Source organism: Triticum urartu, chromosome 7A (assembly GCF_056163025.1).
Source record: "Triticum urartu cultivar PI428250 chromosome 7A, HENAU_Tu73, whole genome shotgun sequence".
Lineage (NCBI taxonomy): Eukaryota > Viridiplantae > Streptophyta > Magnoliopsida > Poales > Poaceae > Triticum > Triticum urartu.
This window is the reverse complement of record NC_141879.1, coordinates 447,759,517-447,769,709: the sequence shown is the minus strand read 5'-3', so window position 1 is coordinate 447,769,709 and position 10,193 is coordinate 447,759,517. Positions and strand designations below refer to the sequence as shown.

The 10,193-nt window shown below is 46.8% G+C and overlaps 1 long non-coding RNA gene across 2 annotated transcripts in view; it reads left to right on the top strand.

Moving 5' to 3' along the window:
• The first annotated feature begins 387 nt into the window (after positions 1 to 387).
• The window catches only part of LOC147959896 (uncharacterized), a 41,825-nt gene continuing 32,019 nt past the window's right edge, over positions 388 to 10,193 (top strand). Inside the window, exons 1-2 of one of the 2 annotated variants that reach the window (XR_015610778.1) lie at positions 388 to 978; positions 3,963 to 4,270. This is a non-coding gene — a long non-coding RNA (uncharacterized LOC147959896). Of the gene's footprint in view, positions 979 to 3,962; positions 10,000 to 10,193 lie in introns of those variants that run through there. The other variant, XR_015610777.1, reaches the window with a different exon arrangement.

Genomic DNA, 10,193 nt, shown 5'->3' with positions numbered 1-10,193 from the left:
ACTATGTAGACATGACCAAGACATGTTGTGACGCCCGGGTAATTAGGCTACAGTAATCCCCCGTTAATGATGCCACGTCACCGCAGTTATTGTTGATAATACCGCGTTAGTTCAAAAACCAATTCAAATTCAAAATTTAATAAAAGGCAAACATCAAAATTTTCAAACTTTAAAACTAAAATGTTCAGGATGTGCCAAATAATTAATAAGTAATTATTTTGGATAAACCACACTTTTATAAAATGTTTAAATACTCTAAAATATTTAAAACAGTAGTTAAAGCAATTAAATAAATGCTTTTTAAATTGTAAAAATAGTAAACTATTTTATTTTGAAGCCAAACTAATTGTGGAAGTATCCTAATTAATAATACTAATTTAGGGGGCTAAGTTCATAATTTACAAAACTAAAAATAAAAGGTATTTAAAAGAAAGCATGAACTATTAAAAGAAAAATAGAAAAGGCAGAAAGACAAAGGAAAAGTAAAGGGCAAAGCCTAGTGTGCTACTGGGCCATAGGCAACTACAGTGCGGCCCAGCCCATCCCGTAGCGATCCCCTACCTCCTGTTCACAGGAGGGGGATCGTGGCTCACATCCACGCCTCCATGGCGGATGATGGCGCCGTGTCGATCATCCGGCCAGCCCCCGAGTTGTATAAGACCGTCTCCATGCCCCTCGCCGAACCCTAGCGCAAATCCTCTCCCTTCCCCACGCCGCTTTCTTCCTCCCCCGCCATGGTAGTCTCTATCGTCACCATCGATCCGTCGCCCACGAAGCCACAGAGTGCTCCACGCCGTACCACCATGTCCAGGAGATCCACCTCGACGTCCTCTTCCTCCTCACCAACGCACGCGAGGCCAGGCGCTCTACATCGTCGATATCGACTTCGTCTTCTTCATCGGTGCTCGAAGCTCGCCGCCAATGATTCACCGCCTCCTGCAGCTACTAAACTCCCACCGGCCTTTCTTGCGCCTCACGGTGAGCTCCCGGTCGAAACCCCTCTCCTCTAGACTTGGTTCGTTGTTTCCTGTTGATACTACCATCGCCACCGAAGCTCTGTCGCTGTCGTCGAGCTCGTCATCGTCAGTATCGTGTACTCTAGGGCCAGGCAAGCACGTCAACGTGCTCGTGGCGTCCCTGTGGTGCCGCCTGAGCCGTTTGTTTGGTCATTCTCCCCGCGTATCCCCATATCCGTTGAGCTCTTGCTCTGGCCGCCGCTCACCGTCATTGCTTCGGCCAACTCCGGCCATCTCTGCTCGTGTCGTTGATTTCGTTCAACGCGCGACGTCGCGCCCGATTCGTTAGGTAGCAGCGGCCGCTCAAATCGTTGCTGGAGATGCTCTTTTGGTCCTCATCGTCGTCCTCTGTACTCGCAAGCCGCACGCTGCTCGCACGCCGGCGTCCTGCACGCGTCCGCCTCCGCCCGAGCTCACCGGCCCCGCGCGTCGCTCGCTGCCTTACGCTCCGTCGTGGCCTGCCCACGCCCTGGGCCGAGCCCTGACCGCGTGCCAGCGCGCCGCGCCCCCGCTCGCCTCCTACTGCCGCTGCGTTGCTGCAGTCTGCTCTGGTCGCCGCCAGAGCCGTGGCCGCGCTCACCCCGTGCCACTGCTCACGCCGCGGCCACCCACGCCTCGCGTCCGACCCACCCTGCGCCCAACATGCGCCGCCGTGTGCATGCCGCTTGCTTCGCTGCAGCTTTTCTTCTCCCGCAGCCGCTGTCTGCTGCTATGCTACACGGCTACAGTAACATTCAGTTACTGTAGCAGGAGCTAGCTTTTGTATTTCTACAATGACTAGCCTTCTAAACTGCCACTAAACAGCGATAAGACAAGTCCTAACATGGGTACAAATTATATGAACGGAAAGTAGACGTAACAAGCCTCATTTTGCTCCATTGGACCTGCTTCAGATAATGCTTGGATTAAATCCTACAAAAATCGCAAAATGCTATCTTGTGTTAAAAGGAATAGAGTTACTCCTTAGCATTGTGTGTGCGCTATGTGCGCGTGGGCTGTGCCACAGCCGTGTGTGGCCGGCCTAGTTTAATTAGGTCTAAACTAATTTAGTTTAGATTAGTTGGTTAATTAATTAGTTTAAGCCTACTACATGTGGACCTGAGTTATTTAAGCTAGTTTTAGTTATTTGTTTAGGTATAGCTTATGACATGTGGGACACCATCTTCCCTTTTGACCAGTCAAATTGACTTGGTCAATTCGATTAAATAAATGCAGAAATTTCAGAAAATTGAATAAACTTTGAAAATCCATAGAAAATAATCCGTAACTCAAATCGAAATAATTTATATATGAAAGATGATCAGAAAAATTAGACGAATCCGGATACGCAATCCGTTCATCTGTCACATGTCCCTAGCATAGCGAACACGCAACTTTTTCCCTCCGATTCATCTGTCCGAAAACACGAAACACCGGGGATATTTTCCCGGATGTTTCCCCCCTTCACCGGTATCACCTCATACGGTGTTAGGTCACCCCTAGCACCGCGCATTGCCATGTTATGCTTTGCGTTGCTTTGTTTGCTTTGTTATTTATTGTGTTTCCCCTCCGTTACTTCTTTTCGGTAGACCCCGAGACCGCTGCCGGTACCCCCGATCGACTACGGTGTTGACGACCCCTACTTGCCAGAGCAACCAGGCAAGCCCCCCCCCCTTTGATCACCAGATATCGCCTACTCTTCTCTATACTGCTTGCATTAGAGTAGTGTAGCATGTTACTGCTTTCCGTTATTCCTATCCTGATGCATAGCCTGTCCTTGCTACTACTGTTGTTACCATTACCTGCTATCCTACTGCTTAGTATAGGATGCTAGTGTTCCATCAGTGGCCCTACACTCTTGTCCGTCTGCCATGCTATACTACTGGGCCGTGATCACTTCAGGAGGTGATCACGGGCATATACTATATACTTTACACAGTTACATTACCCGTGGTACTGTTCGGAGTTGGGGGCTGAAGGGGCAGGTGGCTCCATCCCGGTAGAGGTGGGCCTGGGTTCCCGACGGCCCTCGACTGTTACTTTGTGGCGGAGCGACAGGGCAGGTTGAGACCACCTAGGAGAGAGGTGGGCCTGGCCCTGGTCGGTGTTCGCGGATACTTAACACGTTTAACGAGATCTTGGTATTTGATCTGAGTCTGGCTACTGGCCTATACGCACTAACCATCTACGCGGGGACAGTTATGGGCACTCGACGTCGTGGTATCAGCCGAAGCCTTCGTGACGTCAGCGACTGAGTGGCGCGTGCCGGATTGGACCGTAAGCCTGCTCTTGTATTAAGGGGGCTAGTTCTGCTTCCGGCCGCGTACGCAACATGCAGGTGTGCAATGGGCGATGGTCCCAGACCCCTGCGCCATAGGATTTAGACCGGCGTGCTGACCTCTCTGTTGTGCCTAGGTAGGGCTGCGACGTGTTGATCTTCCGAGGCCGGGCATGACCCAGGAAAGTGTGTCCGGCCAAATGGGATCGAGCGTGTTGGGATATGTGGTGCACCCCTGCAGGGAAGTTAATCTATTCGAATAGCCGTGATCTTCGGTAACAGGACGACTTGGAGTTGTACCTTGACCTTATGACAACTAGAACCGGATACTTAATAAAACACACCCTTCCAAGTGCCAGATACAACCGGTGGTCGCTTTCTCACAGGGCGACGAGGGGAGGATCATCGGTTAGGATTATGCTATGCGATGCTACTTGGTGAACTTACCATCTACTCTCTTCTCCTGCTGCAAGATGGAGGTTATCAGAAGCGTAGTCTTCGAAAGGACTAGCTATCCCCCCTTATCCCGGCTTTCTGCAGTTCAGTCCACATATAATAGCCTTATTCCAGTTGATACCAATGCATACATATGTAGTATAGCTCCTTGCTTGCGAGTACTTTGGATGAGTACTCACGGTTGCTTTCTCCCTCTTTTTCCCCTATCCCTTCTACCTGGTTGTCGCAACCAGATGTTGGAGCCCAGGAGCCAGACGCCACCTTCCACGACGACTCCTACTACACCGGAGGTGCCTACTACTACGTGCTGCCCGCTGACGACGACCTGGAGTAGTTTAGGAGGATCCCAGGCAGGAGGCTTGCGCCTCTTTCGATCTGTATCCCAGTTTGTGCTAGCCTTCTTAAGGCAAACTTGTTTAACTTATGTCTGTACTCAGATATTGTTTGCTTCCGCTGACTCGTCTATGATCGAGCTCTTGTATTCGAGCCCTCGAGGCCCCTGGCTTGTAATATGATGATTGTATGACTTATTTTATTTGTAGAGTTGTGTTGTGATATCTTCCCGTGAGTCCCTGATCTTGATCGTACACGTTTGCGTGTATGATTAGTGTACGATTGAATCGGGGGCGTCACAAGTTGGTATCAGAGCCGACTGCTTGTAGGAATCCCCCTTCCACACTCCTTGGCCGAAGTTGAGTCTAGACATTTCAAAACCTTATACTAACATGGATGTGTGCCTTACGGGCCCACGTCGCCATCTGGGTGGTATTAGGATCTTTTACTCCTCGATCCTTACTCTGGGACTCTGAACTCTCTTCTATCCGGGTTAAATGAATTTTGCTAAATCTAACATTAGGATCTCGTTATCACTTTCACCCGGAGAGCCCCTTATTACTGATGATCGTCTGCTGTACGTGAAGACCCTGAAGATACTCTCCGCTGTTAACCCGAGAACTTGTGTTCATCGCGTTTGCAATTCCCCTTCCACTGTCAACCCTTATGGATAACTACTTGCAGTTGTTATTCTTACATTCATCCCTAGTTGGTCTTGTTATTACAAGATACCCCGTAATACTTGTCGTTGTTTCGATAATCCTTTGAACTTACTGCCTTGCCGTTCCTTGTCACCTGAATACCCCTATGGATAATTCTCGCACTTATCGAGTATCCGCTCACCCCCAGTTGTTCATGTGTTTCACAATGGTCTTCGAAATACTATTCGATCCTCCGAAAATCCCTAGCAGCTTGTTGCTCTGCAAACACTTGTCTGCTTGCATTATGGATGCTCTCCATATGTCTGGCAATATTCATTAGTCTCCTTTGACACCGTCATTTGATCCTATTGATTCAACATGAGTGCGAGTGCACGCAATCATCGGTTGATCCTTTTAAAATATCTTTCCGGCTCAGATGTCATTTTGAAAGTGAGCTGGTTATCGACTCATCAAATTGCCGTCGATTGTACCCCTAAGTCTACTTGTAATGCCCCGGACACACCCGCCGGTGGTCGTTACTCCTGGCGGGATCTAGACTGGCCCCACAGATCAATACTAGTCTTTTCTGCGCACTTTGTCCTCACTCGTGCGCACCCGGGAGCAACTTCCCGGTCGGTCACCCATCCTGACACTACTCCAAGCTGAGCACGCTTAACTTTGGAGTTCTATCCGAATGGGCTCCCGGAAAAGAAGGAAGTCCTTATTGATATGAGTAGTCTATCATCCCTAATAAGCCAGGCTATCACATACAACCCCACTCAGAGGAACCGACGTCCTCGTCGGGCCACAGGAACGTTCCCTCTTGGCATAAACGTCTGTGCTTCCAGTCCGGTACATGTGCCATGCCGGGTGCCACAACGGGTCACAAACGTCATGAACAACATGACCATGCACCTGTCCGCAACCATCCGTGTAACCGCGAGGGTCGGCTCTGATACCAACTTGGGACGCCCCGGACACACCCGCCGGTGGTCGTTACTCCTGGCGGGATCTAGACTGGCCCCACAGATCAATACTAGTCTTTTCTGCGCACTTTGTCCTCACTCGTGCGCACCCGGGAGCAACTTCCCGGTCGGTCACCCATCCTGACACTACTCCAAGCTGAGCACACTTAACTTTGGAGTTCTATCCGAATGGGCTCCCGGAAAAGAAGGAAGTCCTTATTGATATGAGTAGTCTATCATCCCTAATAAGCTAGGCTATCACACTACTCAACTAATCCATCCTTAATCAGAGCGTTTGCTTCTGATCCCTTGAGATGGAAATCGCAATTCCTTTGCATTTGAGGTTTGAATTAGTTAGTTATTCCCATAATCGAATGCCTTTGCATTCTTTCTTCCTCTGATTGAGTACCGATACTCACTTCAGCTCCGTTGTGGACCGCCAAACCCATTGCTGAGTTGTTATCTCACATTCAATCTTGTGAGTTCTTTCCCTAATACATAGTGCTTTGACAACCATGCTCTACTTTCGAGCTTGTGTTAATTACTGCTAAAAATTTGTGGTATTTGTTCCTAAGATGCCTCGATGGGTTGAACTAATGCCTTACCTAATCTATGTGAGCCTGAAAGATTTCACGGGCGATACTCATCTGGTATTTCACTAGGTAAAACTTTCGACACTAATGCCTTTATCAAAATGAGAAGTGAATGTAAGGTTGTGCTTTGGAGAAGTGGGAGTCGACCTTGAACTTTGTGTTCATGCCCATGGACCCGATGTGGAACTTATCATGGAAGCTTCTTGCAAAACTTTTAATCAATTGGATAATTCTTCCGGTGTCTTTGAATTTGATCCCTTGCAACTATGGTGTCGGCCATATTGATATTCCTTGATTCCTTTTCTCGGACAAGTTAAAGTACTTGTCTTTTGCAGATCAATACACTTGTCAACCCTCTATCTTGCTCTACCTCCGAGTATTACCCTCTGGTATCTCGATAATATCACCGAACCATGTTGCTTATTCTGAGCCTTCATCAAGTATTATTCCTCACCGATTCCAATGTTTTCCTGGTTTCGAGTTGTTAGTCACTCGAGGACACCAATAACTAAATCGGGTCCGCACCATGATTAAACAACTCTTAGTAATCTCCTTTACTCATGAGTTTGTACTCGAGCATGTCAATCCTAGCCTAATCGGCTATCATCATAGTGCTAATTTTAACTGTGCTACTCGGTCCTTATTCCCGGAGCATAAATTTTGACGCTGAGCTAAGCTTACGTCGATCTTCCTCGTCATAACAATTGTCTTTGAATGACAAGCTTGATTTCAAGTTTGTGTCGTACCTCTGGTTTCAATAACTTCTCGCTTCATCATTCCGTTGACTTGATGTCATCGCCGATCGGTTACATCTTCTTGAAACCTCTCGACAAATGTGTCGTGATCATCATCAACATTTTGACCCCTTCCAAGGTATCAATTGAATTCATGATGAGAAGTACCCTCCTTGCCCTCGATGAGTTGTGTTATCATCGACCACTTTATTGCCTTCCGTTCAACACAAACTTGTTCGTGTCTCTAGCAACCCTATTGCTTTGAAGTAAATGGTCGATATTTCATTCTTAGACCATTGGTTATCGAACCACCATTCTAACATTGATCATGCTACTTAAGCCCATATTTTGGGTGCACCTTTCAACCAATGTTTAACCGAGTATGTTTTCCTCGAGCATACATCATTATATCATTTGATCTGACTAATGTTATCTCCTTATTCGCATAATTGTGGAAATCCATCCTTTGGAAATCTCGATGAGTTGTCGCCGAGTCCATCAGCCACATCCTCATCCTCTCCTTGATTTAACGATGAACTTTTGTTGTGGAACTCGCTTCCATAGTTCAATTCCCGAGAATCTTACAATGTCATCTCGACAATTTGTGTTGCACCTTTCTTCTCAGGCATCCTAAGTCTGAGTTACCTTGACGGCCATCGGATCTGAACCTCGGTCAGATATGATCGTTGGAACATAATTTCAATAGCTATAACATTGGTTCTTATATGACCAGGTAAGGTGATGTCATGCCTAGCACACCTGGCCGGAGGACCTATTGTTATAGCTTCCTTTTCAGCAAGGTTATCCATTCTTCCATGAGAAAATCGTAAGACTTATTTTATAAGTTGTTCCTGATGAATCCTTTGCGTATGCAAAGTCCGACCTTTGCTTGAAGACCATGTCAATGCTATCTCGAAGCATGTATGTGGTACTACTATCATCAATAAGAACATTTGAAGCACAATGCTAAATTTTCCTTATCAGTTATCCAAGCACCGTTGTATGGGTAATATCATGAGATTCCTCCCCACTTACCTAAATGGTTTTCTACTTTCTATCGTCTCATGGATATCATGCTCCGCTTATCCTTGAGAAGGATATACCCCCTGAAATGTGCTTAAACACTCTTCCCTTTCCGTTGTTCTGATTGAAACTGATGACCATTTTTCCATTCCATTGGTTTGTTTAAACCCTTATTGTGATATGTATGATATAAGCAGTAATATTCCCTGCTTATGTAAACGCCTCGTTGTACAATTCTGTCAGCAAGACCTTGTATGATTGTTGATGACATTCCGGTAGCCACCGATGAACGAGAACTTTGCCTATTGGTCTGCCTCGTTCGCCGAGAAGGAAAATGGTTCTCTTTGTCCCTCGCCCTTGGTACTGATGTTGTTGCCGACATAACTGATAGGCTATTCTCTGAAATACCTTGCTTACATGATCGTGCAAAACGTCTTCGCCCTTCCTACTTTTAACCCATATGGTGGGCCCATAACCCACAGTTCCACAGGATCGAAACCTGACTCTCCTGTACACCACCTGTTCCCAAGGTTGTTCCTCATGCTTGACTTCGTATGTAATTCACGGACCACCTGTCTAGTGATCTATTCTGGTATGAGGTGCAATACCTATTCTCGTTGCCCTGAAACCCTTTCACCTTCTGATTAGGCATCGAACGATTGCCTATCCGTTTGAAACTTCTCATCGTACCTTCTTACTTTGCTCTCGATATCTTCTTAAGTTTCAAATCGAGAGATACTTATGCTTCTTCCCTGAGTTAACCGTCTAATGCTCGATCTTGTTAGAATCCATCCATATAGAGTTTTCCCTTCTCACCCTTTCGTAAGTTCGGTGAAGGTCCTGAAGGAAGGACGATGACTTCATCATGATGACCTGAAGCAGAGGACCGAAGACATCAATGTAATGGATAGACCTCTTCGAGAAGAGCAACTATGACCGAGAAGAATCTTTAGAATTTCGTAACCAGATCCCTTCCCCTTATAACCGCTCCTAAATCTCGGGACGAGATTTCTTGTAGTGGAGGAGAATTGTGACGCCCGGGTAATAAGGCTACAGTAATCCCCCGTTAATGATGCCACGTCACCGCAATTATTGTTGATAATCCCGCGTTAGTTCAAAAACCAATTCAAGTTCAAAATTTAATAAAAGGCAAACATCAAAATTTTCAAACTTTAAAACTAAAATGTTTAGGATGTGCCAAATAATTAATAAGTAATTATTTTGGATAAACCACACTTTTATAAATTGTTTAAATACTCTAAAATATTTAAAACAGTAGTTAAAGCAATTAAATAAATGCTTTTTAAATTGTAAAAATAGTAAACTATTTTATTTTGAAGCCAAACTAATTGTGGCAGTATCCTAATTAATAATACTAATTTAGGGGGCTAAGTTCATAATTTACAAAACTAAAAATAAAAGGTATTTAAAAGAAAACATGAACTATTAAAAGAAAAATAGAAAAGGCAGAAAGACAAAGGAAAAGTAAAGGGCAAAGCCTAGTGTGCTACTGGGCCATAGGCAACTACAGTGCGGCCCAGCCCATCCCGTAGCGATCCCCTACCTCCTGTTCACAGGAGGGGGATCATGGCTCACATCCACGCCTCCATGGCGGATGATGGCGCCGTGTCAATCATCCGGCCAGCCCCCGAGTTGTATAAGACCGTCTCCATGCCCCTCGCCGAACCCTAGCGCAAATCCTCTCCCTTCCCCACGCCGCTTTCTTCCTCCCCCGCCATGGTAGTCTCTATCGTCACCATCGATCCGTCGCCCATGAAGCCACAGAGTGCTCCACGCCGTACCACCATGTCCAGGAGATCCACCTCGACGTCCTATTCCTCCTCACCAACGCACGCGAGGCCAGGCGCTCTACATCGTCGATATCGACTTCGTCTTCTTCATCGGTGCTCGAAGCTCGCCGCCAACGATTCACCGCCTCCTGCAGCTACTAAACTCCCACCGGCCTTTCTTGCGCCTCACGGTGAGCTCCCGGTCGAAACCCCTCTCCTTTAGACTTGGTTCGTTGTTTCCTGCTGATACTACCATCGCCACCGAAGCTCTGTCACTGTCGTCGAGCTCGTCACCGTCAGTATCGTGTACTCTAGGGCCAGGCAAGCACGTCAACGTGCTCGTGGCGTCCCTGTGGTGCCGCCTGAGCCGTTTGTTTGGTCATTC